This window comes from Plectrocnemia conspersa, unplaced genomic scaffold, assembly GCF_051122295.1.
Source record: "Plectrocnemia conspersa isolate PC_06_02 unplaced genomic scaffold, ASM5112229v1 ptg000009l, whole genome shotgun sequence".
NCBI classification, from domain to species: Eukaryota; Metazoa; Arthropoda; class Insecta; order Trichoptera; family Polycentropodidae; genus Plectrocnemia; species Plectrocnemia conspersa.
Genome location: NW_028277173.1, coordinates 16,097,978 through 16,110,159, shown reverse-complemented (window position 1 = coordinate 16,110,159; position 12,182 = coordinate 16,097,978). Strand labels below are relative to the sequence as shown.

At 29.4% G+C, this 12,182-nt stretch overlaps 1 protein-coding gene and 1 long non-coding RNA gene across 7 annotated transcripts in view; one reads left to right on the top strand and one right to left on the bottom strand.

Moving 5' to 3' along the window:
* Positions 1–12,182, bottom strand: part of LOC148232052 (uncharacterized) — a 136,397-nt gene that overhangs the window by 37,530 nt on the left and 86,685 nt on the right. The gene's annotated exons all lie outside the window — the stretch shown is intronic.
* Positions 1–12,182, top strand: part of LOC148232059 (uncharacterized) — a 282,135-nt gene that overhangs the window by 220,920 nt on the left and 49,033 nt on the right. The gene's annotated exons all lie outside the window — the stretch shown is intronic.

Sequence of the window (12,182 nt, the reverse complement as noted above, 5' to 3'; positions counted from 1 at the left end):
GACCCCTCCTATAAAGTTTTATATTTAACCCCGACTCGAAAGCTTTAAAACGCTCTGAGCAAATCATCCCCTCGGGACAATTTTCGATATAATAACTCGAAACCTCTGTGAATAACTTGAAAAGAGCGTTTTAACTGTTTCTATTCAAGATTTATTAGTTTGATGTTCATATTTGGTTTTTATTACAATTTAAACGTAGTAATTTAATACAGGTGTTCCACCTGAAACCATGATTTAAATATCAAGGAAATCAGATTAATAGTTATTTTTAAATTATTTAAAAATATTCATTTTTATTTTCAATCGATATTTTAATTTTTTTAATATTCCCCTATAAGTAGATTTTATGAAAGTCTTTGATTAGGGGATATGTTTTTATATCTCTCGGTTAATATGAATTTTATTTAACTAAAGTCGTAAAGTTTGCAGTTAATACCGGAAGTAATAAAAAAATCAATATCGTACTCATTAAAAAATTAATAGTGATATCTCGTATATAAAAAAGTGTGTCTCAAAAGAGCACATAAAAGTAATAGTTAAATTTAAAAAAATGTTTTTCTACAATTTTTTATAGCAATAATCAATAAAAAATGTATTTTATTAATAATACATATTTTTTTTATATATTATCAAATATAAAAATAGCAATTAGGACGCGTGAAAATATGATTGTTGTATTTTTTTATCAGACAACCTGTTAATTTATAATATAATTATTTAAACGTATGTGTATATATGTAGATATATGTATATATGCGTCGATTAAGCTTAAGCTTACTTATAAAATGATTTGTTACACAGGGTGTTTCATATGTTATGTTTAAGTGAAATAATTTATTTTCATAAAAATGTGACATTGTCTTATATTTATAATAATGTGACAATGTCTTACATAAAATAAAATCGAAGCAAAAAAATTATTTTATAGAAACAAATTGCTTTGAATTTTACCAATCGATTATGACGCGTGTTAATAGGATTATCATATTACATAAAATCAGAAATTATGTTTTCTGTATTATATAATATATACATTTACTATAAATATAAAAGCAAATTATTATATATTACTCACGAGTAAATTCATTTTAATTTAATTTGCATGTTGAATATATTATATATATATATTATAAACGTGTGTTTAGTTTTTATTCGTGACATTTCATATTCCCTAATCGCATATTAATATTATAAACATACGATGGTGAATAAGCCTTAGCTAATATAATTGTCAGACACGTTCTTGGTGATAATTCGCAATTCTTATCACACGCTTTTCTCAATACGACGGGGAAAACGATGATGGGGGTGTGGTGGCGTAAAGGCGAAATCCTTGATCCCCATAATCGTACTGCCTTAACTTTTTCCTTGCACCTCTGTTCTCTTTCTGCAAAGTTAGATAATCAAAAATTCCGGTCTCGAACCACCTTCACGGTTGGCATATCGACCCCAAGCTTCCGCTAATACCCACAACACCCCTTCTTATGATATGATATTGTTACATTAAAACATAAGTTATTATCATATTATTTTTTTGTATTTGTGAAGTATCTAAGACATAATGCATTGCATTTCTTGTACTCTCGCTTCTTTCATATTTCAACCCCCGTTTTACCCTCCACACCTGTCGCCTGTCTTCGCCCTGTCACGAGCCGCCCCTTTGATATATTAATCCCAAACTCTCCGAAGGAGTTTAACGTGCGTTTCTGTTAAAGTTATCAAAACTAATTGCGTTAATAATCTGACTAAACAAAATCGATTCTGCGTCCAATGCTTTGCTTATCATACGAATGGAATTTCTATGCAAATCTCGTCTCAGATAATTTCACGAAGAAATCATCCCCTTCTGTTCGGTGCTTACTACCCCATTCTGGAGTTTGGTTAAGGATGAGTTGAAGCGGGGCGGATTTTCCACTTACATTTTTAATACGAGCCCTGAATAAATCATTGCCTCGGGGGTGAGACACCTGCAGCGTCTCGAAACTTTGTTCAAAAAAAAGCTGCAATTTCACTTTTTATTTTGCGAATTGTAAAATATCACCGGAGTGGCTCTTAATAGGGCATTATTACGATAATTAAAAAAACTTTTGTTCATCAAAAAGAATGCCATAAAAAATAATATATTTCCTTTATTGCTTTATTATGGTACAACTTGGACGCATTAAAGCTCTGAATTGTGATTAACAACTGTGTTTAAATGGCTATACACGGGAAATATAAACAATCAGTTTTAATAATTATACTCGACATAAAATTGCTTTTGATCACGAACAAACTATAACACTAAACAATTAATATTCAGCTTCATTGTTCTAATCAAGACTTGAGCTCTCCTCCTCCATTTAATTAAGACTATCTCCTCTCCCCTTGCGCTAGCTATAAGATCCCTCCTTTTAATAATTGTTCATTTTCGCCCTTCAGTTAAGTTTTTTGACCTGTAATGTTGCATTTAAAAAAAACGTTTTATTATTACAATATAATAATTTAACAATTAATCAATCAATGTCGTTAAAGTTGAACTGCAGTCATTCGTAATAAATTAAATTAGAGCAATCAACTCGTTCGTTTCTAACTCGACCGTATTGGAAGGCTTTCGTGCTGGATTTGCATACATTAAGGTTGGCGCTTTTGCAGCTTTGTATTTCCGCTCACCAATTGTGGCAGCAATGCGGCTCTTAAATGAAATTCCGAATAGCTATAGTCCCTTAATTGGACACCATTTTAATTTCTCCGACGCTCGGGAGCGACAAACTTTTCAACTCTCCGAACAAAATTAATTAAAGTATGACTTAAACTAATCTATTTTGTTTTAATTTTTCAGGTACGTATTTATTGAAACTTTGTCGGATGCGATAACACAGTATGACTCGTTCTATTAAAACACAATTATTTTTCATTTTATGCCTATGGGACGTACGTCACGCTATCTAATGTGTTTTAAGCAACACGTTCGGTGAAAAGCGGATGAAGGCTTTCCGGAATTCGTTAAGTCTTTGTTATTCAAATGCATACGGTGAGCTCCGTTTCATTATACTGGGAATGCTTGATGCGAATAGCGTAAAATGCATACGAAGCCTTAAAATCAAACTTGCATATAAATTTCATATAGATTTCGAGTATATTATTATAGTCAACAAAGAGTCTAGTTCCACCTCGAATTATCGACATTGATCATATGTTCGAGGACTGGAAGGGACGTTAGACTTCATTCATATTCAAGGGAATATAATTTTCATTTATTTCTCACTTACTGGTGAGGAATGATTTTCTCGATTCCATCATATGAGACTTGTACCTGCTTTTTTCCGTACCTAACAAAAGGCTATCGACTATAAATAACCGTTATATAACAAACGATTTTTACATGGTTCATTAAATTTATTGATTCTTAAACGCCTATTAAAATAATTTTACAATTAGTTAATCAGCGAAAACAATGATGTTCCAGTGATTTAATAATCACGAACGTCGCTTCTTTTTGCTTTAAACTATCATTACCATAAACATAAATAATAGCCTAAAAAAATAATTATTGATAGGACCTCACATATTACAGGATTGTGTTGACATGGCCATTTTAAACACACATCGCGAGTCTTTGTTATTCAATTTATACTGGGAAAGCTTGACGTGAAAAGCGTAATATGCATATATTAGAACTTTTAAATCAAACTCAAACATGGGTATTAAATATAATATAAATTTTGTGGATGGTAAAAACAATATAAACAGTTCTTTCGTTGCAAAATGGTACCATGCATTTCTGACACACGTTTCATAAAATTATGACGTTGTTAATTTTTAATTTTAAAATTTATGATAATAAACATGTTGATTATGCCATAATACAACACAACAATTAAATTCAGCTGAACCTAATGCAGTCCAGTAAAAACAATGATAAATTTATTTAGTGGTAAAAACTAAAGTAGAAATGTATATAATTTTTTTATGGTAATACATTCATACTTCATAAAATAAATATAATTTAAATATAAGTAAAAATGTAGTGCAAGTATAGAATTTCATTTTTTCATTTTAAAAGTAAGTGAAAAAATTAAGATAAAATGTATATAACAATTTTTCTCATATACTAAGGGTGAAGGCTTAAGGTTTCTTATTTGTAGATGTTTCAACAAATCAGATGTATTGATTTCTCGTTGCCCTTTGATAGGATATGTTGAAATTTTATTAATAAACATATTTTTACAGTAGTAGAATAATTTCATATAAAGAAATGATTATTAAAATTGTGAAATATATACATTATAAATAGTTTAATAAATTTGTAAATTATAAAATAAATCAAGTAGGTATTTTAACTGCTTTTTTGTATTACTTATTATTTAACACAAACCATTATTAAATTGTGATTTAAAAAAAATAAAATGTATATTAAAAATAATACACATCAAAATATGTAAAAAATGCAATTACATGATGGTTAATGTATCAATACTTTTAATAGAGCACGCTATGCTTTGCAATAAACTATTTAATTTTAATAAGGGGATCGATTAACGTTTTTTTATTTATTGTCAAGAAATAATTGTATTATTGATTGTTTTTAAATATACACAGCATAGTTGTTGCTAAGCCTCATTACCGAGAAATATTAAAGTTATAGGCGAGGGTGATGAATAGGCGTTGTTGGGTGGACAATGCGTGCTCGCGAATAATTACGAACCATAATTAATAGTACCGCAAACAACAGCCATGGTCACAACCATATAATGGACTATTACATAAAATCATAGAGTAAACCCAACTACAAGTCAATTACAAAAAATATATTTTATATATTAAACATAATATCTTATCTAAATTAAATCAACCATAAAACAATGCCGATATTTTTACGCCACTTTGATAATGGCCTCTGATTGTTTCCTAGTCGATAAAATTTGTCAAAAAAAGCAATAAATTTTGATTCGTTATAACATATTATATAGTAAGTCTTTCGACACTTCACACGCTATCGGACATGTTGGTTTGGCATTCGGAGTATTTTACTTCGGTCGTGTAGTATAAATTAAACCTTAATGGTCCACAAACACTCGACAATCCCCCGAAAACCGCTCCAACCCCCTGCAATTATATTCGAACTATAAACCGGCGTTATTGAAACTCTAACCGAATAGAGATTGCGGCTTGGTTAAACATAAATTGACGAACGCGTATTTTCTATATCGTAAATACGACTATAATATCACCATAGACTTTGGGGGTAAGTTTAGGGTTTTGTCTAAATAATGGATAGACTTTTAGTTTCTGCGATTAAGTGTATGTTTAATATTCGATTTTGGATGTTCTTATAAAATATTCATCTAGTAGTGTTTTATCTTAATAAATAAGTAACAAGTTTTAGAGATAATCATTGTTGCTTGATAATATATTAATTGATTTTCTTACCATTGTCTGTAATGGTAATACATAGCCTTATATTTTTGAAGAGCGGATATTTATTAATAATAGCGTTTAATGGATTCTAGAAGCTTATAATGCATGATTGAATCATTACTTTTTGGAATATTTCCGCCTTGGAAAAGTTTAATTAGACTTACCTATGCTTGTATAATGTTGTTCGTATCCATTTGACTACACACTTCTCAAACTCAGTTTTGTTGAACATTAATTGTATCTTTATCGTACATATTAAAAATATTTTTAGTTGTCTCGGTATTAAATTCATAAAATAAACAACAAATATACTTCCTTCACAAACATTTTCAATGACTCCCTATTTTTGTTAAAAATTAAACCATTTTCTACTGAAACTCTTTTATATATATTTGAAATGGACAATATCTACGTTAAGTACATTAGTGTAATTGATAAGCTATACCTATAAAATGAAAGGTTATGTTGAAGCTAGGTTAAAAGTCATGTATTTTTCTTAGCACATTCCTGCTTATACATATATCAGCGCGTATTCAATCCAAACATAAATGACTTATGGTGGTTTTATTATATGAAATCGAAGTGAATTTACGTCTGAGACTATATACCCTCTTATAGTCCATTATTTCCTTATGCCAATGCAAAGCTATTAATTCAAAGAGGGTTTCTTTAGTTATATAAACGCTTATATTTCAGACTTGATTTGAAAAAAATCAATATTATTATTTCATAGAAAATATATACATAACTTCAGAATATATGAAGACGTTTACTGCCAACAATCACATAAAAACCAGACTCAGCTTATAATACATTGTTATATATCGATGGAGCTGGGATGATATCCGCGTTACATACTTTATGGCCTTCGTTCATACTGTATGTGTATGTGTGTGGATATAATAAGATTTGAACTCTTGATTGGTTCGTCTGACCACATTGTGCAATTATCTTAGTATCGTTGAGTGTTGCATTGCACATTCGGATCTGATTGCAAGTGCAAAATATTGGCCAGTGTCCGAAGTTCTCACCGGTCCAGCCTTGGCCATAAATCCCCTCCCCCTTGACAATAAAAGCTCGCCGGCTGGCCGCCCCATTAACTGGTCATGCTTAACTCTTAGGGCGGAAGGGTGACATAGTTTATTGACGTTTGAAACTCAAGCTAAAAGCTATAATCCATCTCGGCCACTTTCGCTCATCAAACACATTTCTTATTGTTACATATAAGACATTTTTTATTATGATTTGATTCAGTCTGTTCTAATAATTATAAAATGGTTATATACCATAGATTTTATTATAAGTAATTACATAGTAATATATATGTACCTTAAATATTATTATTATTAATTAAATTAAATTGTGATTCATATTTGAATTGTATCGTATTTTTATAGTCATGCAATATTTAGTATTTTACATTTTTTTAGATTTATTAAACTCGCTGTTAGAAATATCTTAACTAAAGTTACACACTATTTAATACAAATATTTTGCCTGTTTTTAATTATTATTATAGCTCACTGTACATTATTGATCATTTTACTTCAAAGTTACTAACCGTCTACCGTTAAAAAACTAACTGTTTATTTTTTTGCGGTTTACTTATATTAAAATAATAAAAGTCTTTTATTATATTTTTAACTAAAAGAATATGATATATCCTTGTGAATTTAGTTCATATTATTGTTATTTTAAATATTTAACAGTGCTGCTGTCAGAGATGATGGAATTAATGATTACCTACCCTTTATAAATAACAAAATTCTAAGAGCGAAATAGCTTCATTAAATATTTTTCACTCCAATATTTATTTATAAAAAATATTTTGTTCAATTCAATGTGAGATATTTATAAATATTCTGATAATATGTTACTCTCTTTCAGTTTAGGATACAATGAGAATACATTGTGTACGAAATTTAAAAGATATCCCACCACGTAAACGTATAACGATTTTGCTCGAGAGTCTAAAGAGGTACGTGTTTACGATTCTTAAACAGCGTCGGCAATCTTATCCGAAAGCAGCAAAAACGGCCCTATTTCGCACATTTTTCCTACACACGTGACGTGTAAATATACATTTTTATTGTTTATCTTCTGCGCGATTCAGACCTTGTGTTGCCAGGTTGTAAAAAAATCGCGGCGTAAAGAGTTACGTACGCCGACACAATGGCCTCTTCACTCTGGCCCCCCGACACGGGCGCCACTTGCGGCCGACATGTTTATTAGCAACCCTGGATTTATTGCCGAACCATGTGCGAAAACGGGGGGTAGGTTCAGGGTTTTCAGGGTTGCGCATCCGACGCGACAAAGTAAATCATGCGTCGTTTTAAAACAACGTAAACAGCTGATTTTGACAGCCATTTCGGTGTTTACTAACAATATGGTTCCGTATTAACAGCTGTTTTACGACAGGCAACTGTTTTTGAGAAACAATATACTCTCGATTATCCAGGCTAATGTTGGGAAAGAATAACACGGACGAGTTTTTTCGCAGGTATTAGTCAAAATATCGTTTAAGAAAACTGGAATACTATAGAATTTTCCAATAAGTATATTTATATATTGTTGAATTAAAAATACAATTAAGATTAGCATAATCGTGTCATTTTTATTATATTTTAAATATAAAATCGTAAATACGTCTGTAAAAAATCAAGAGTTTTCTCTGCAATTTAGAGAAAACATAAATCACTCTAGCCCATGAGAAGACTTCCCCTTGCCATATTTTCACCCCTCCCGCCTTACCCCAAACTTTCGCTTAACACCTTTGCCTCTACAATATTCTGAGCAAAATAAAAAGCAGTGGCAAAGGCTTGAATTCCAATTTACCGAGGGAAACCCGGCCGGAATGCCTTTGAAAAACTTTTTTTCTCATGTAACACTCAGCGTTAACTTGTTGAGAGACTCGCTAATATAATTGCGGTGCTTCTTGGATGACTAATGGCCAGGGAGAAGGCATCTGTGAAACTGAACACAAAACAGCCGGTGTCGAAAGTCAATACGTGACTTTCCCGAATTTCTCACCCCAACATGCCATCAACGAACAGACAGTGGTCGGAAAATTCAATTTGTGATTTACACTCGCTCTTTTTCTTCTCGTTGGTAGTTATTTATTGTAAGGGAGATGCTGGCCTTACTGCTTTTTGCGACCGCAATTTATGGCTTACAATGTAAGAGGCTATTTTCAGTAATAAAATATTATAAATATCTTGTTACCAATTAATAGTGCTCATATTTTTGGCTTACACCCAAACATTCGTATTATAAAAAAAAATATTGCACCTTAAACTTATTTTATAATATGATGAAATGCAATAAAAATTCCCTAAATTATTAGTTGTATTTTTAATGCATATATTATTAATGCTTTTTGTTGCCACAGTTATGTTGTTACTATTGGCTTTATAAGTTAATAAAATAAATCAATATATACTTTTCTCTTGATATTTTTTTGCTAAGATTCTTGGTTTCGTGAATCATTCTTTGTTCCTCTACTACCGAAAATATCTCTATAATTTTTATATTTAATAATAATACTGCTCGTTAATCTCAACTATATTACAATATATATAAAATTTCCAGACACGCATGATAATCTTCTTGTTAGAACGATGCATTGTGTTGTTAAGAATAGTCTGAAACTATTTTCAATCATTTTAATTATGTTATTATATGAAATTGAATTTATGTCTAAAAATTAAATATAAACAGTAAATCAATTATAATAAATATGCAAAATATTATATATTAATCAAAATACGCCGCAAGTCTTTCGCGATACATAAATAACAAAAACTCCAACATCAATCGATATAAATTGGGGTTGAAACACCTTCGTGGCCTTCGCCTTTTTTCGGCAATGAAATTGCACAAAACTCGCTGTGTGACACCACCAAATATAAATCATTAGTTTTCCACTTACCCTCGGGTGTTTTTTTTCGATTTCTTTCCTATGCGTGAAATTACTTTTCACAACAAACTCGCGACCCCTCGACACGAATTATAAAAATTCGCAAACCACAAAACTCGCCGTTTTCGTTTGAAGTACTCCGTATGTGTAATATATTTCACATCGGGCAACTACTATACAATATGCGAAATATGCTATGCATGTAAACTTAGTAAACTTGTTATTCTTAATTATGACCCTATTAATACGATGTATGGCGAAAGTTTGCGCTTAAGCTTAATCTTAATAAAGCTTTTGTGATGTGCCGCACGTTACAAAGTTTATACGTAAATTTATATATATTATATTAAATTAACCATTTAATGCAAGTTTAATAATATAACAGCGGGAATATGGTGATATTTTGAATCTGCGGTTTAAATTCCTCCTCTTTTGCGCCGTAAAAGTTTCTTTAATTAAATTTTCTTTACTTTCGAACTTTATTCCGTTTTAATACCGCGCGCCGAAAGCGTCTCATAACTACTTTAACGTCGACCAAATTGAAATACTTTCTAAATTAAATTATCAATCGTGGATTATTAAATTACGCGGGCTTTGAAATAAAAATAACAAAATTCGCAACCACATTTAGAGTCAATGAAAATCGTGACAAATATCCTCACTGTCCGTACATAATCACGAGAGAATTGCATTTTGTAGTTTTTATTTAAATTCCCGGCTGCGAGTAGTTAGTCGTCAGTTTTGCGCTTTAAAGCCAGCTTAAAACACGTACAGATAGAATTTTTCAACACCATACAAAAGTGTAGCTTTGTTGTGAAAAAAAACCACCATGAATAATTGTAAAATTTACACGGACACCATAATGGCGTCGTATCGCTCAATAACACAGAGTGTAAGTCAAATTTATATATTGTAGTTACTTTTAAAAAATGCGTCAGATATTACTGTAAATTAACCAAAAAAATAACATGAATAGAAATAAGCATAAAATATTTATTCTTAATATTTATTACTTTGCGATAATGATACAATGCAAATATATATGCGTGTGAATATAATTATTTTTATTGTAAAATATATTTTTTAACTCTTTTGGTTACTTTTATAACTATTTTAAACTTTATTTAAAAAAACGCATTGGAGGTTAGTTCTAATTGACAACATAATTGTAATATTTATAGTGAAATTGAAGAAAATGGTTATTTCCACATTTCGTAATTGAATAATGGGATGCTTTCAATCTACTTTTTATTAAATTTAAATTAAATTAAAAGTTAAAAAATATTTGCGGCTACTTTTAAATGCCATGTGATATTTTTTATGTTTATATATAAGCAAAGGAAAAAAATCAAATCAAAATAAAATTAATTTTTATCATCGAAAAATAATAAAGATATAATTAATTTGATAGAATATGCTAATTTTCCCATTTTCCAAATTAATTAAAAGATACTTTTAATAGGGTCATTAATTTTTAATCAAATTAAAAGTTTAAAACACATTAAGAAGCTACTTTCAAACGCAATGTTACATATTTTATGTTTATATTCTATTATAAAAATTGAGAAAATATATTTTTAAGCCAGAATAATTAAAATATAAATAAACTAATAGAAAATGTTTATTTGCACATTTACCGATTAAATTATGGGCTACTTCTAATTGCACCATCAATTATTATATTAAATTCAAAGTTAAAACAGATTTAGGGGCTATATTTAAATGCCCTATTATATATTCTTGTTTATATTTATTTAAAAAAATAAGTAACTAATAATTTGTATTATAGAAAAATAATTACAATATAATTTAACTTATGGTAAATATTAATTTTCCCATTTTATAAAAAATAAAAATTACATTTAGGAGCTAATTTAATTTCTTGTTAATATTTAATTTAAAAAAATTTTGGCTAAATAATTAGAAAAAAATTAAACTAATAGAAAATATTTTAAACACGGTTGAATTGTGGGCTACTTATAATTGCGCCATCAATTTTTTGTATGTAATTAGAAGGTAAAAACACATTTGAGGGATTATTTTAATTGACCTGTAATATATGTTATGTTTATATTTGATCAACAAATTTTATATTATAAAAATTTCAATTTCACTGAAAAGACATATTTTAAGAAATATTTTCGGGATAGATTTACCACTGTTTTTTTACATTTTGAAGGATAACCCGAAATTTTGTTGTTTAAAATCAAGTATGCTGTTTCATTTTTTTTCGGGGGGCAGGGGTAAAAGTTCACCCTTAGTAATCATTTTTTTAATATTTTGATTTTATAAGGATTCATAGTATTTCATTGAATGACATGTATTTTTCTAGTCAAATTTAAGGGGGGGGCAAATGTCCCCACCTGCCTTGATGTACCTGTCCATTACAACATGACAGGCATTATCCCAATTAGCTACAACGGGATAAACTAAGTAAGTGATGAAATATCAGATTTAAGTCTGTAAATTAGTGACATATATTTTAGTAAATTAAAACTATTTTTACAGCTTACAGTTAGTAAATGCCACTTAGTACGACCTAGTTCAATTTAATTTCAATTATTCAACCATGAGATTAGGAAAATCAATGAAAACATAATCTGTGATAATTGATTAGAATTACAATTACATATATATATAATAATTACTTATTTCGATCTTCCATATGAAATTATAGCTCAGGTCTTTTAGGTATTAGTCACTGACATGTACCGCTAATCCTTCTTCCAGGTTTATTGTAGAAGGGTTATTATTATTTTCTATTAAATAATTAAATTGCAATAATATAATATAAATGTTTATACTATGGTAATTTATTTAATTTCATATAATAATATGGATTTACGTGACTTAATACAGATTTGTA